Genomic DNA, 17,102 nt, shown 5'->3' with positions numbered 1-17,102 from the left:
CAGCTTCAAGACTGAGAGGACAGAGGCAAGTTGCGGGGGGGCACTTAGGTGTTGTGTCACTGAGAAGGGGCCCTGTTCCATGTTGTGCTGGTTCCCTGGCCCATTCGCAAGGGTAAGAATGATGTCAGACCCCATCAAGACTCATTGAGGATCCAAGAGCGGTGAAGACCAAAGGCAGATGTTCTGGGAGGCTCCCACAGCTCAAGCTTTGGCCCCTTTACTTGCATTGGCCTCTCCCAAGGCCCTGGACCTAATTTCATATTAATGGTTTCATTGTCTTTTTTTTTTTGTCTGAAACAGAGTCTTGCTCTGATGCCCAGGCTGGAGTGCATTAGCATGATCTCGGCTCACTGCAACCTCTGACTCCCGGTTTCAAGCGATTCTTCTACCTCAGCCTCCCGAGTAGCTGGGATTACAGGTGCACACCATCACACCCGGCTAATGTTTGTAGTTTTAGTAGAGCCAGGGTTTCACCATGTTGGTCAGGCTGGTCTCAAACTCCTGACCTCATGATCCACCCGCCTCAGCCACCCAAACTGCTAGGATTATAGGTGTGAGCCACTGCACCTTGCTAATGGTTTCCATTTTCTTTAAAGAAGACCCCTAGAACCGCATAAGCTTCAGGATCTGCCCCTGAAGAGGCCCTAAACCTCACTTCCTCAGAAAGAAGCCCGGGACACTAGCCTGTTGGACGTAGACCACAAAGAGCAAAGACACCCTGGCTGAAACCCCAGATCAAACAGCTCGCAGCCAAAGCCCCAGCTGACTGCAGTTGCAAGTGATCTCGGAGAAGACCAGCGGAAGAACCATCCATCAAATAGCTGACCCACACAGTCCTAAGCAAATAAGACGGTTGTTGTCATAAGCCACTAAATCCAAGAGTGTTTTGTTATACAGAAATAGATAACTGATGCAGTGAATTTGGACAAGTCATCAAAAAATAAAGAATTTTTGGACGAGTCACTTTATTCACTCAAAATAATATTTACTGGGAAAAAGAAGTGAAGGGCGACAGAATACGCCACCACAAAATATGCCATTTTGGCTTAAGAATTATTTTGAGTTAAAGGCGTGAACACTGACGCTTTTTCTTTCTGAAAGCAAATCCCCAGTGAAAGTTGTTCTTTCAGACCAGTCCAGTGGTTCACACCTATAATCCCAGCACTTTGGGAGGTCAAGGCAGGAGGATCATTTGAGTCCAGGAGTTCAAGACCAGCCTTGGCAACATGGTGAAACCCTGTCTCTATTAAAAATACAGAAATTAGCCGGGCGTGGTAGCACATGCCTATCATCCCAGCCACAAGGGAGTCTGAGGCACAAAACTGCTTGAACCCAGGAGGCAGAGCTTGCAGTGAGCCAAGATCACACCACTGCACTCCAGCCTGGGCCACACAGCAAGACTTCGTCTCAAAAAAAAAAAAGATAGGCTGGATACAGTGTCTCACGCCTATAATCCCAGCACTTTGGGAGGCTGAGGCGGGTGGATCACTTGAGGTCAGGAGTTTGAGACCAACCTGGCCAACATAATGAAACCCCCCCACTACTAAAAAAATACAAAAATTAGCCAGGCATGGTGGCAGGCACCTGTAATCCCAGCTACTTGGGAGGCTGAGGCAGGAGCATCGCTTGAACTCCGCAAGTGGAGGTTGCGGTGAGCCGAGATCATGCCACTGCACTCCAGTCTGGGTGATGAGAGTGAGACTCCATCCCCCACCAACCCCACCACAAAAAAGAAAAATGTCCTGTGTTAGCAGGACTCTCAAAGGCAAGCTCTGAATATATCAACTGGAATGGCAAAACTGAAAGATGCTCTCCCAGTACCTAAGCAAAGCTATCCTCAGTCCTAAAGCTGGGGAGCCCTGGAGTACCCTCCCCAGAAGTCTTTCTTACCCAGGATTCAGTGTGCACAAATTCAAAGGCTGAGGGAATGAGTAGGTTTCCTAACTCAGTTCTCCATGCCAAAGTTCATCCTCCTACGGGCCGAGAGCAGGCTAGAACTATTTCGGGCCCAACGTCAACATCCTTGAGAAGTTCTTATCTGGAAAGAGTGGGGAGGTTGCCATGGCAACCTTTCCCAGGCCCAGCCCTGGCAGCACTCCAAGGCACACAAATAAAGCCATTAGAATGTGGTGCAGGGCTCAGGGCGGGATAACTAGAAAGTTGCCAAGTTTCCATGAAAACCAACAACATGAGGCCTCAGCTCCTGGAAGATGTCAGTAGGGAAGCTTGGGTTCTCACAGTGTCTACCCATGGAAATATAACACATTCCTCAATAGCACATACGTGCGTGCACACAGGATCACATGCACACAGCCTGCTTGGAGGACAGCGACACTGCTTCTTGAAAAAGAGGCTTGTTGAAAGGAGAGCACTGACCTTAGAGCCAGACAGAGATTCCAGTGCCCACCCTGACAATTCCTGGGAACCCCAGGCCAGTTTCGGAACAAATCCTCATGGCCACCTCCCTTGCCTTCTCCATGTGTTTGCTCCAGGGTCATCTTTACAAGACATTCCCAGGTCTCTCTCTCTCTCTTTCTTTCTTTCTCTTTCTCTTTTTTTCTTTCTTTTTCTTTTTCTTTCTTTCTCTTTTCTTTCTTTTTCTTTCTTCCTCTTCCTTCCCTTTCCTATCTTTCTTCCCTCCCTCCCTCCCTTTCTCTTCCTCCCTCCCTCCCTTCCTTCCTTCCTTCTTTCTTTCTCTTTCCTTCCTTCCTTCCTTCCTTCCTTCCTTTCTTTCCTGGACAAAGAGTCTTGCTCTGTTGCCCAGGCTGGAGTACAATGGTGCGATCTCAGCTCACTGTGACCTCCACATCCCAGGTTCAAGCGATTCTCCTGCCTCAGCCTCCCAAGTAGCTGGGATTACGGGCATGTGTTAGTTTTGTATTTTTAGTAGAAACGGGGTTTCACCATGTTGGTCAGGCTGGTTTTCAACTCCTGACCTCAGGTGATCCATCCACCTCAACCTCCCAAAGTGCTGGGATTACAGGTGTGAGCCACCTAGCCCAGCCACCCTGGTCACTTTAAATAAAATTGCAGTCTGGGCACAGTGGCTCATGCCTGTAATCCCAGCATTATGGGAGGCCAAGATGGGTAGACTGCTTGAGGACAGGAGTTCAAGACCAGCCTGACCAACAAGATGAAACCTCATCTCTACTAAAAATACAAAAGTTAGCCAAGTGTGGTAATGCATGCCTATAATTCCAGCTACTTGGGAGGCTGAGGCAGGGGAATTGCTTGAACTCATGAGGCCGAGGTAGCAGTGAGCCGAGATCGTGCCACTATACTCCAGCAAGACTTTGTCCCAAAAAAAAAAAAAAAAAAAATCAGGCCGGGCACAGTGGCTCACACCTGTAATCCCAGCACTTTGGGAGACCAAGGCAGGTGGATCACAAGGTCAGGAGTTCGAGACCAGCCTGACTAGCATGGTGAAATCCTGTCTCTACTAAAAATACAAAAATCAGCTAGGCATGGTGGCATATGTCCATAGTTCCAGCTACTCAGGAGACTGAGGCAGGAGAATTGCTTGAACCCAGAAGGCAGAAGTTGCAGTGAGCTGAGATCGCACCATTGCACTCCAGCCTGGGCAACAGAGCGAGACTACGTCTCAACAAAAAAAAAAAATCAAGTTGCGGCCTCCCCCATCCCCCACGCTCCCACTCTTCTTTATTTTTCTCCATGCTCTTAGCACCATCTCACATACTCTGTATTTTACTTCCTTATCTTATTTATTGCCTTGTTAATGTCAGTTCCACAAGGACAGGGATTTTTGTCCATTTTGCCCATGCTCTACCTCCGGCACCTAGAACAGTGCCTGGCATGTAGTAGATGCATGAGGAACATTGTCAAGTAAATGCATGGACTTCTGTGAATATTAGTTTTGTCATTAGCCAAATGGGAATCATTCTACCACTAAAGGATTAATGTGAGGGTTGAAGGAGACGCTATGCCATAAGTGCCCAGTCCTTAGGAGGGTACTAGCGTCACTTCTGATTACATCCTCCATGTGGTCAGGCCTCCTCATCACCTTCCTTTAGTACATAGATTGCATTTAAGAACAATTTTCATGGAATCTTACTTTCTGCCTAGGTAGGGGTATACCTGACCCCTGAGCCCAAGAGCTTATCTGTGTCCTAGTCCTGCAAAGCTACTAGACATTAAGCCAAGTGTGGTGGCTCACGACTGTAATTCCAGCACTTTGGGAGCCCAAGACAGGTGAATCACGAGGTCAGGAGTTCGACACCAGCCTGGCCAACATGGGGAAACCCCTTTACTAAAAATACAAAAATTAGCCGGGCATGGTGGTGGACACCTGTAATCCCGGCTACTCGAGAGGCTGAGGCAGGAGGATTGCTTGAACTTGGGAGGCAGAAGTTGCAGTGAGCCAAGATCGTGCCATTGCAATCCAGTCTGGGTGACAGAGTGAGACCCCGCCTCAAACAAACAAACAAACAAACAAACAAACAAAAACCACTAGACATTAAAGACAGTGGAATCAGAGATTCAGTCCACAGAGAATTTTGCCCTAAATATTTGTTAGAGACTGTGTAAATGAACTAATTCCATAATAGGAAAGCACATCTCCAAAAATATAAAGAAGATTTCAACAAGCAGGAAATGTTTCACCTGTAAAAGGAGAGAACAGGTTATTTTTTGCATCCTTAACATATAACAGGTGGTGTGTTAGGCACCTGACATGTCTTGTCATTTCCTTCTGTGTCAACCTTGTAAGTAAGATATTTAAAAATTAAGAGACTGGCCAGGTGCGGTGGCTCACACCTGTAACCCTAGCACTTTGGGAGGCCGAGGCAGGCAGATCACTTGAGGTCAGGAGTTCAAAACCAGCCTGGCCAACATGATGAAACTCCATCTCTACTAACAATACAAAAAAATTAGCCAGGCGTGGTGGCAGGCGCCTGTAATCCCAGCTACTTGGGAGGCTGAGGCAGCGGAATTGCTTTAACCTGGGAGACAGAGGTTGCAGTAAGCCAAGATTGTGCCACTGCACTCCAGCTTGGGTGACAGAGCAAGACTCTGTCTCAAAAACAGAAAAAGAATGAAGAAACTGAGGTGTAGAGGTTACGAAAGTGACCTGAAGTTTCACAGCGGTAAGCGGTGCAGCAGGAGTTGAACCCAGAATCAATCAAGTCCTGAAGCCTGTGTTCTTCCTATTGTCCCACCCACCTTCTATGAAAACTCATTTAGTAAGAGGCCTCTGCCAAACCAGGGAGTTTGGATGTATTCTGTAAAATACATGCTAAATGCAATGCAATTCTAAAAATAAAAAAGCAACTGAGTGTAAGTATTTAGGATCTACTAAGGAAGCAGAAATTATTCCTGCCAGAGATAAATCAGAAAAGCTACAGAGAGGAGATGGCACTTCCTCCCGGCCTAAATGCTTTAGAGACTCATGTTCCATTAACTCATCTTCACAGAGTTTATTGCTGGCTTTTGGTTCTGACACATGACTGTGAACAGCAGTCTCTACTTATATGAGTTTTCCATCTTGTCATATTTTCAGCAGGTCATTCCTTTGGGATCCTTTATTTTTATTTATAGCCTTTTGCATCATGTGATTGCAAGACTTTAGCATGTTCTGGCAACAGGCAATGTCTGGGGGATGGGAGTCTCTAAGCACTACAAATCTTTAAGAAAGAGGATATGGGGCCAGGCAAGGTGGCTCATGACTGTAATCCCAGCACTTTGGGACTCCAAGGCAGGTGGATCACGAGTTTCGGAGTTCAAGACCAGCCTGACCAACATGATGAAACCCCGTCTCTACTAAAAATACAAAAAATTAGCCACATGTGGTGGCACGCAACTGTAGTCCCAGCTACTCAGGAGGCTGAGGCAGGAAAATCGCTTGAACCTGGGAAGTGTAGGTTGCAGTGAGCCGAGATCACGCCACTGCATTCCAGCCTGGGCAACAGAGCGAGACTCCATCTAAAAAAAGGGAAAAAGAAAGAGGGTATGGAATTTTCTCCAGCACAGAAACCTGCAAAGTCTAACAAAGTCTAAAATCAGGGGCTATATCTAGTAGTGTGCCGGAGCCAGCTTGAACCAACTCTTATGTTCAGTTACTTCAGGTAGCTTGAAATTAGATAAGGTAGAATTATTTATACCACAGAAATTGACAAATGTTATAAATCAAGAACTTTTTTTGTTTTCCTCCTAAGGAGCCAGTTGTTAAACATTTACCAGCACATAACTGGCTATACCAGGTCTCCTGAAGCCCTGTCTATTATAAAAGAGCAGAAAGAATCCTGGATTCAAAGTCAGAAAACTTGAGTTTTAGCCTGGCACCATTATTAATTCACTGTAAACCTTAGACAAGTCATTTCGTCTCTCTTGGCCTCAGTTTCTTTACCTGGGGGAATTGGCTGAATTCAAAACCCAGGATCACCAGGTCATAAGTGATTTCCCAAAAAAGAAAACAGCTTGGAGATTCTTCAAGCTGTTTTCAATGTTTTAAAAAGAAAAAAAAGTAAACCAAGCATTAATCCTCTGGTAAGTCCACATAGGTTAACTTAATAAATAAATTGTGTTTGATGCTTAAAATCTTTCAAAATATGAAACTCATGGAGAAAAAGATAGTAGGAGGAGTCAGCCCTCTGTTCCCCTAAATCCAATGAATTGACCACCTGAAATGAGACAGTCATTGCTCGTTACTGATGTTTCAGTGCTGAAGAAAACACTGCCCTGCCCTTGGGAAATTTACAGATTAGGGAGGCAGATAGACAGGCAAGTGTGCATCATAATAAAGAGAATCCGTGCTCTACTGGGGGGTAAGAACTGGGCTTGAAGAGAGCATATAGCAGGGGCACTAACTGTTTGGAGGGGGCTTCTTGGCAGAAGGGACATCAAATGGGAATTAAAGCCTAGAGGTCAGACTGGGTGTGGTGGCTCATGCCTGTAATCCCAGCACTTTGGGAGGCTGAGGCGGGCAGATCACTTGAGCTCAGGAGGTTAAGACCAGCCTGGACAACATGGTGAAACCCGTCTCTACTAAAAATACAAAAATTAGCCAGGTGTGATGGCAGGCACCTGTGGTCTCAGCTACTATGGAGGTTGAGTCAGGAGAATCTCTTGAACCCGGGAGGCAGAGGTTGCAGTGAGCTGAGATCGCACTACTACACTCCAGCCTGAGCAACAGAGCCAGGCTCCATCTCAAAAAATAAAATAAAAAAGCCCAGTGGTCAGACAGTAGGAACACTGGGGGAGTTGCAGTCATTGAGAGCAACAAAAAAAGTCTGGCACAAGTTGATGCTGGGAAGGCATATAGGGCCTTGTGTATCACGTAAGGGAATTCAAAATTTATCCTTAGCGTCCTGGGAAGCCACTGAAAGGTGTGTGAACAGGTGAGTAATTTGAGCTTTAGAAAACTCATTCAGGCTGTTGTGTGGAGCATAAATGGAAAGGAAGCTTCCACTGGAAGCTCAGAGACCAGTTTTAGAGGCTCTTGCAGCAAAATGAGAGCCTGGTAACCTGGAGAGTGGATGGATGAGAGGGTACACTAGGGCTGCAGGAAAAAAGTGCCACACACTGGGTGGCTGAAAACAACAGAAATGTATTGTCTCACAGTTCTAGAGGCTAGACAGTCAAAATCAAGGTGTCAGCAGGGCCTCCACCCCCTCGAGACTCCAGGTGGAATCCTTCCTCCCCTCTTCTTAGCCATCTCAGACCACTTTCTACCTGGGCCATCACATAGGACATTCTCCACCTGTGTCTTCATGTCATCTTTTGATAAAGACATGAGCATATTGGATTAATTGAGAGGGCAGACCCCCTCGCCTCCTTCAATTTCACCTCCTCCCTCCCCCTCTTCCAGATGGGAAGGAGGGTGGAGAAGGGAAAAAAAATAAAATAAAATACCAAAGAGCTGGGAAAATGACTCCCTTTTTAGTTCCCAGCGTCTCTGCTATCTGTTAACCTTGAAAGAGCTGCAAATGAATGTTATTCCTACCAGCTGAAGCCCGGCACTGGGTCACACCCCCACATCTCCACGGACCATGCTCCCTCCTGGAAACCCCTCTGCCAACAAACAACTTGTTACTTTTGTCTTGTCTCTATAAGCCCCCTCCCCTGCTCATGCTGCATACGAATTAGCAAATCAATAAAGCCAAAAGATTATAAGGTCGGACGTCCAGCAATTGGACAATGATGTAGTTCTGCCTTAGTTTCCCCTCTAGCATTGTAAGCCTATAAAAGGGGAGAGAAGCTACAGCTCAGGGAGCTCAGTGGATGAGGCTGTAGCCCCCCACAGCTCCTGGCCAAATAAAACGCCACTTCCGTCCTAGTTCGTTGTTTGAGAGGTTTGCTCCCCACCGCTCCTGCTACACAATGACCCACTCTACTCCATTATTACTGTTTTAGACTATTAGGGCTTCCATAACAAAATGCCATAAACTGGGTGGCTTATAAACAACAGAAATTTTTTTCTACAGTTCTGGAGTCTGAGAAGTTCAAGATCACGGTGCCAGGGTTGGGCATGGTGGCTCACACCTGTAGTTCCAGTACTTTGGGAGGCCAAGGCAGGGGGATCATTTGAGATCAGGAATTCAAGACCAGTCTGGCCCACATGGTGAAACTGTCTCTACTAAAAATACAAAAATTAGCAGTGTGTGGTGGTGCACACTTGTAGTATCAGCTACTCAGGAGGCTGAGGCAGGACCCAGGAGGTGGAAGTTGCAGTGAGCCAAGATCACGCCATGGCACTCCAGCCTGGGCAACAGAGCAAGACTCTGTCTCAGAAGAAAAAGAAAAAAAAAAAAAAAGATCAAGGTGCTAGCAGATATAGTGTCTGGTAAAAGTCTAATTTCTCATAGAGCCTTCTCACTGTGTCCTCACATGTTGGAAGGGGTCTATTTCATCAGTACACTAATCCCATTCTTGAGGGCTCCACCCTCATGATCCTATCACCTCCCAAAAGCCCTCCCACCTCCTAATGCCATCACCTTGGGCATCAGGCTCTCAACATATGCATGATGGGAGGGTGAATATTCATTCAGACTATAGCAACGACTTCATCTTTACTAATTATGTCTGCAACAATCCCATTTCCAAATACAATCACATTGTGTGATGCTGGGGGTTAGGATGCAAACATAACTTTTTAGAGCCAGGCGTGGTGGCTCACGCTTGTAATTTCAGCACTTTGGGAGGCTGAGGCGGGTGGATCACCTAAGGTCAGGAGTTCAAGACCAGCCTGGCCAACTTGGCAAAAACCCATCTCTACTAAAAATATATAAATTAGCCAGGCATGGTGGCAAGCACCTGTAGTCCCAGCTACTCGGGGAGACTGAAGCAGGATAATCACTTGAACCCAGAAGGCGGAGGTTGCAGTGAGCTGAGATCGTGCCACTCCAGCTCAACAGAGCAAGACTCCGTCAAAAAGAAAGAAAAAAAAACATAACCTCATAACCTTTTAGGTGACACACTTACCCTGTAATAGAAAGAGATTTCAATCCACAAAAGTTAGAAATTGGTTTGTAACCTCAACACTTTGAGAAGCCAAGGTGTGAGGATCACTTGAGCCCAGGAGTTTGAAGATATCCTGGACCATATAAAGAGATCCCGTCTCTAAAAAATAAAAAATTAAAAAATTGCCAGGTGCTGTGGCTCATGCCTATAATCCCAGCTCTTAGGGAGGCAGGGGCGGGAGGAGAGCTTGTGCCCAGGAGTTTGAGACCTGCCTGGGCAATATAGCAAGATCCCGTTCTCCACAAAAAGGAAAAAAACAAAAAGAAAAAAGAAAAAAATTAGCAGGACATGGTAGTGTATACCTGTAGTCCCAGCTACTTGGGAGGCTGAGGTGGGAGGATCACTTGAGCCCAGGAATTTGAGGCTGCAGTGAGCTGTGATCATGCCACTAACTCCAGTCTGGACAAGAGAACAAGTCCCTGTGCTTAAAAAAAAAAAAATAGACAGAAGTCAACATTCCCTGAAGCCTTAAGTTCATGTGTCCCATGGCCATGTCCTCAAGGAGGCTGAGGAAGACATTATTTTTAAGCAGCACATTGCTACCCCACACAAAATCAGGGCTCTCTATTAAAAAGAAAGAAAAGCAGAGGTTGCAGTGAGCTGAGATCGTGCCATTGCACTCCAACCTCGGCAACAGAGCATGACTCTGTCTCAGAAAAAACAAAAACAAAAAGAAACAGAGTGAGTGGCTTTGAGACAGGAAATCAGCAGTTTCTGCCATGGTCCACCCTTTGGCTAGCCAACATTCAAACACATCATCTTCCCATGAAGAAAATACATTTGGTGGCAGGGCATGGTGGCTTACACCTGTAATTCCAGCACTTTGGGAGGCCGAGGCGAGTGGATCACTGGAGGTCAGGAGTTCAAGACCAGCCTGGCCAACATGGTGAAACCCCATCTCTACTAAAAATACAAAAATTAGCCGGGCATGGTGGCGCCTGCCTATAATCCCAGCTATTCAGGAGGCTGAGGCAGGAGAAATGCTTGAACCCAGGAGGTGGAGGTTGTAGTGAGCCAAGATCGCACCACTGCACCCCAGGCTGGGAGACATAGCAAGATTCCATCTCAAAATAGAAAAAAGAAAAAGGAAATGCATTTGCGCCCTGCCCCCTCGCCACTCCCACCAAGGGATACAGCAACAAAGTTACAACCAGTTACTAAATCCAGCTCAAAGTCCAGGATCTCTAGAGGATTAGGGTCAAGATATGGTTTCTCATGACTAGGGATCTGTAAGCTTAGGCACAATTTCTCTCTCCCTAACAGGATAAGTGCAACAAAAACTCCCTTTGGGAAAAAGAGAACATGGCAAACGCTCAGCTGTCTCCAGTCCATATCACTTGTACAGTCCTGCAGGGCAGGAATAGCAGAGACTTGCTATCCCTGCAGTAGAGTTCCTTGGCTGGCCAATCTATAGCCCTTAGTTCTGGTCTCTGGAAGGATTCACCTGGCTTGCTATTCCCCATGGCTGCATCTGGGGAGCGCACTGCGTGGAAGGCCATTCCTGGAGGCTGACGAGCTTTATCAGACCTCTCCTGCCCATATAGATCAGGCCCCATCAATTGCCTTGGGACTGAACAGTCACAGCCTGTGCTGGATGGGGCAGGATCAACTCAGCTTGCAATTACTGCAGCTTTGAAAGCCATTTATCTCTGCCACCATCCTTACCAGGACAACGATTTCCACTAACACTGAGTTCACTGTGGGCCAGTGCTGTGCCAAGTGGGTCCATATGCCTTATTTCATTTCATTCTCCCTCTCTTCCTTTAGGTCTCAGTTCAAATGGCACCTCCCCTCTGAACCTTCTCCTTAGTGGACTGCCCCCTTTATTCTCTATCCTAAACCCTTCACAGAACATATATCAATGTGTAATTATTTTATTCCACCTACTTTTAGTTGAATGAGTGTTGAACGCTGGTAACCACTCTCCAAGGTGGTTACCATTATTATCTTATTTTATATCTAAGAAAATTTAAACTCAAAGCCTAAGTACTCTAATTTGCCAAAGATTGTAGAGTTAGTAAGTGGCACACCTGGCACTGGAACCCAGACATACCTGACTCTAAAGCCCGTGCTCTTAATAATACCACTTCTGAAAACCTTCAACACATGAGAGGAATGGCCAGGAATTAGGGAGAGGCAGAACAGAGAGGAGTATATCTGGGTCATAGCAGAGTGGAAAGACCAAGGGACTTTCTACTAAAAATGGTTCAGAAGTAGCCCCGAAAAGGAAAGAGGAATCCTTACCCACTTCCTGATCCCAGGTATTTGAGAAGTGGACAAGGAGTGGCATCCTTCTGAGAGAGCTACAGAGAAATCTCAGATGATGTCTGCGTTTCCATCAGGCACAGAGAGAGGTAGGGACAAGAGTTTCCATGAAGAGCTCACATTCTAGAAGGGTTTGCATAGCGTGAGATGAGCCTTCAGCAGGTGCAGGGGGAAGCTTTGGAGGAGCAAAGCAATGGGAAGAGGCAACACAGAGTAGAATGGAGAGGAGGCTATAAAAGAAGAGGTTCATGCTTGTAATCCCAGCACTTTGGGAGGTTGAGGCGGGCAGATCACCTGAGGTCAGGAGTTCCAGACCAGTCTGGCTAACATAGTGAAACCCCATTTCTACTAAAAATACAAAAAACTAGCCAGGTGTGGTGGTGTGCGCCTGTAATTCCAGCTATTCCGGAGGCTGAGACAGGAGAATCGCTTGAACCTGAGAGGTGGAGGTCACAATGAGCTGAGATCACCATTGCACTGCAGCCTGGACAACAAGAGTGAAACCCATCTCAGCAACGACAACAAATATAAGGGTCCCAGTTCAAGCAATTCATAGAGGGCAATAAAGGGTATTATAGATTACAGGGATGCTTATATTTGGAGCACTAAATCAAGGATTAGAGGATTGCGAGGGAGGGTAAGTCCAACTGGCCACAACATTTGCAAAGAATCTGTCCTGGCAGTCTGTTAATGGGCAGGGGAAATTCAGAGCATTCTGGAAGAAATCAGTCTGTCCTAAGTTGGTAATGCTTTTGAAGACACTCTCATCCAGGTAAACTGATCAGTGATTGTTCTATTGAGTCCTAAGGACTCTATCAACAGTTGAACAAGAAGAGGGAGGGTAAGTGACAGAGCGAGTCTCCCATCTCAAAAAAAAAAAAAAAAAGAATGCTATCACTTAAAAAATGTGGCTCTTGGTCAGGCGCAGTGGCTCACACCTGTAATCCCAGAACTTTGGGAGGCTGAGGCAGGAGGATCACGAGGTCACACTGGCCAACATGGCGAAACCCCGTCTCTACTGAAAAATACAAAAATTAGCTGGGCATGGTGGCTCATGTCTGTAATCCCAGCTACTTGGGAGGCTGAGGTAGGAGAATTGCTTGAACTGGGACCCTGGAGGCGGAGGTTGCAGTGAGCTGAGATCACACCACTGCACTCCAGCCTGGGCTACAGAGTGAGACCCCATCTCAAAAAAAAAAAAAATGTGGCTCTTTATTTTTTTTATTTATTTATTTTTATTGCATTTTAGGTTTTGGGGTACATGTGAAGAACATACAAGATTGTTGCATAGGTACACACATGGCAGTGTGATTTGCTGCCTTCCTCCCCATCACCTATATCTGGCATTTCTCCCCATGCTATCTCTCCCCAACTCCCCACCCCGCACTGTCCCTCCCCTATTTCCCCCCGACAGACACCAGTGTGTGATGCTTCCCTCCCTGTGTCCATGTGTTCTCATTGTTCAACACCCACCTATGAGTGAGAATATGCGGTGTTTGTTTTTCTGTTCTTGTGTCAGTTTGCTGAGAATGATGGTTTCCAGGTTCATCCATGTCCCTACAAAGGACAGGAACTCATCGTTTTTGATAGCTGCATAACATTCCATGGTATATAGGTGAAATATGGCTCTTTAAAAGAAGAGTGAGTGGGCATGACTCAGGCCTCCAGGAATGTGTCAGCAATGGCCTGTGCATTGATTTCTTTTTTCTTTTTTTTTTTTTTAAGACGGGGTTTCACCATGTTGGTCAGGCTGGTCTTGAACTCCTGACCTCAGGTGATCTGCCCACCTTGGCCTCCAAAGTGCTTGGATTACAGGCATGAGCCACCACGCCCAGCCTGCATTGATTTATTTCTAAAGTGATCATATAGCACAACAGAGATAAGCCTGAAAGTTCCTGGACAAGAAATACTATGTTTATTCAGCTCTGAAACTCCAGAATATAGCAGATTCCCACTGCATATACTAGAAGGTGGCTCACTAAATGCTTGATGAAGAAATAAATGAACAGGTTATATATACTGTTTATACTACTTGTGATGGCATTTAGCACAGCCATATAGCAGTATAGAGTACTATAGAGCATTCAAATTCCAGATTAGATCAATAGGCCCCTCTCCCCACAAGAATAATCCCTGAAATAGACTGGGTGCAGTGGCTCATGCCTGTAATCTCAGCACTTTGGGAGGTTGAGGTGGGTGGATCACCTGAGGTTGGGAGTTCGAGACCAGCCTGACCAACATGGAAAAATCTCTTCTCTACTGAAAATACAAAAAATTAGTCAGGTGTGGTGGCGCATGCCTGTAATCCCAGCTATTCAGTAGGCTGAGGTAGGAGAATTGCTTGAACCCGGAAGAAGGAAGTTGCGGTGAGCCAAGATCATGCCATTGCATTCCAGCCTGGGCAACAAGAGCAAAAAGTCAGCCTCAAAAAAAAAAAAAGAAAGAAAGAAAAGAAAATCCCTGAAATACAACAAACTTTTATCATAATGAAAGTAGCTCAGAGATCACAAATGAATACATTTAATATAAGGAAGAAAATGAAGATTACTTACATGACCGGGAAAATATTCAAGGTAAACTGATATTTTCACTGAAAACCCTCTTTATTTGAAATGTTGGTTTTGGGACTGAGCCTGCAATTTCTCTAGACTACATTTCCCACAGCACTCAGTGCAACACTAGACCTTCTGTTTAACACAGCAAAGCTGATGCTATAAAACAAAGTGCAGCCATCACCATTAAGTAAAAGTGTTAAGCAAAACTAGTAATATTTGTGGTTTAAAAGTTGCCACCTGAATTATGCCTCCATTGCCAATGTTAATAAACCCCTTTAAAGACATGGTAAAGGCTGGGCGTGGTGGCTCATGCCTGTAATCCCAGCACTTTGGGAGGCCAAGGCGAGTGAATAACCTGAGATCAGGAGTTCAACACTAGCCTGGCCAATATGACAAAACCCCATCTCTACTGAAAAGACAAAAATTAGCTGGGTGTGGTGGCACGTACCTGTAATCCCAGCTACTTGGGAGGCTGAGGTGGGAGAATCTCTTGAACCAGGGAGGCGGAGGCTGCAGTGAGCCAAGATTGTGCCACTGCACTCTAGCCTGGGTAAGGATGCATATCTGTACCAATAGGAAGCAGGACGGGCTAAGCAACGTCCTGGCTGCCAATGAGGAAAGTCGCTGCCAAGAAAGACTGAACCCCTTCCCCTGTCCTCTACCTGAAATAAATAACAGCTTGACGGGGGGAAAAAAAAAAAGGCTGAACACAAAATGGTATAAAAAGTATATTCTTTTTTACTTATTTTATTTTTATTTTTTTGAGATAGGGTGTGGCTCTGTCACCCAGGCTGGCATGCAACAGTGTGATTATAGTCCACTGCAGCCTTGAATGTCTGGGCTCAAGCAAGTCTCCTGCCTCGGCCTCCAAAGTAGCTGGGACTACAGGTGCATGTGACCACACCCAGCTAATTTATTTTTTATTTTTTTGTGGAGATGGATCTCACTTTGATGCCCAGGCTGGTCTCAAACTCCTGGCCTCAAGTGATCCTCCCATTTTCATTTCCCCAAAGTACTGGTTTTATAGGCATGACCCAGCACATCCAGCCCCCAAAAAGTACATTCTTAAATTTGATGAAACATGTGCAAAACTTCAATCCTGAACACTCTGGCAGAACATCACTAAGAGAAATTAAAGAAGACCTAAATAAATGGAGAGATATACCATATTCATGGATTGGAACACTCAATACTGTTAGAATGTTTTAGTTACCTTAAGACCACAAATGCCCATCATCAATAATTCATTGTTCAGAATGGTTGCTTACATTTTACATTATTATTATTTTTTTTTTTTAAGATGGGGTTTCACCATGTTGGCCAGGCTGGTCTTGAACTCCTGACCTCAGGTGATCCACCCACCTCAGCCTCCCAAAGTGCTAGGATTACAGGCGTGAGCCACCGCGCCCGGCCACATTTTACATTATTAACATCTGAAAAGTATAACCATTTGTATTAAACTTAGTTTGTTTCTGGGTAAGCTTAACAAAAAATTAGTTTCTAAACCCATGAAGGAGATGACCAGAGCTAAGACTGTAGGTTTACTGAGGGAATATCCTAGAAATGAGCAAATCTCTTTGACTCTTTTTTAACTTTAATAGTCTGATATTAAGCCTCAGCCTCAGAGGTAGAAGTCATATGTGAAATAATTTCTCAAGATGATATTCCTGAAATAGTCCTTAGGGCAAGAAATCTTCCATTTTCTCACATGTAAAATGAGATGAATTCCTATGTTGAGCAATAGCGCTATATTACAGATAAAGTCAGATCTTCAGAACAATGGAAAGAAAATCACTGTTAATAATTTTTATGTGAAAATCATTCCCAACATTAAGAGTCAGGTTTAAAAGGAAAAATGAGCAAGGAAGACTGAAAAGGAATGTCTGGTAGAATGGGAGGAAAAACCTATGTGGTATCCTAGAAGCCAAGTGAAGAAAGATGATTAGGTCCTGTATTAATCAGGGTCTAATAAAAAAAATCAGACTAGGTATTTCAAAAAGAATAAATTAATAATGAAACTGGCTACAAGAGTGTCAAAAGAGGGGAGATAAGATTATTCAAAGATCAGTAACTTCAGGAAACCATTACTATCTTGGGACAGAGGAACAAAAACGTTACCCAAAACTCAGAGACAGAATCCTGTTGGCTGTGGGATCCCAGTTGTCTAAACAGGAACCCAAGAGTCTACTTTTTTTTTTTGGTGGAGGGGACAGAGTCTTGCTCTGTTGCCCAGGTTGAAGTGCAATGGGGTGATCTCGGCTCACTGCAACCTCTGCCCCTAGAGTTCTATCGATTCTCCTACCTCAGCCTCCCAAGTAGCTGGGATTATGGGTGCCTGCCACCATGCCTGGCTAATTTCTTTGTATTTTTAGTAGAGACAGCGTTTTGCCATGTTGGCCAGGCTGATCTTGAACTCCTGACCTCAGGTGATCCGCCCACCTCCACCTCCAAAAGTGCTAGGACTACAGGCGTGAGCCACTGCACCTGGCAAGAGTCTGTACGTCTAAGTCATTGCTCCTGTCCCTGCAGCCACCTCCCAGATCCATTACTACCATTTTCACTGGAGCCCGTGTCATTACCATCAGTTACCTCTGCTGGCCAAAGATGCCACCAGAATCCAAAAGCAGGAAGAGAGTCTATTCTCTCCTCCTTCCATCCTCCAGTATCACACCGATGTCTTTCATTGGCAGAACATAAACAGAAGCCAGCAAGGAAGCCTAGAAAATACAGTTTGTCTCTCTCTGAAATGTCTACCAGAGTGCAGAAGAGCAGGTGAGAGCAACAGCACAATCTACCCCATTGGTTACC

Source organism: Aotus nancymaae, unplaced genomic scaffold (assembly GCF_030222135.1).
Source record: "Aotus nancymaae isolate 86718 unplaced genomic scaffold, 86718_ANA_hifiasm-v0.15.2.pri h1tg000053l, whole genome shotgun sequence".
Lineage (NCBI taxonomy): Eukaryota > Metazoa > Chordata > Mammalia > Primates > Aotidae > Aotus > Aotus nancymaae.
The sequence above is the reverse complement of the archived record's forward strand: the minus strand, read 5'-3'. Positions refer to the sequence as shown.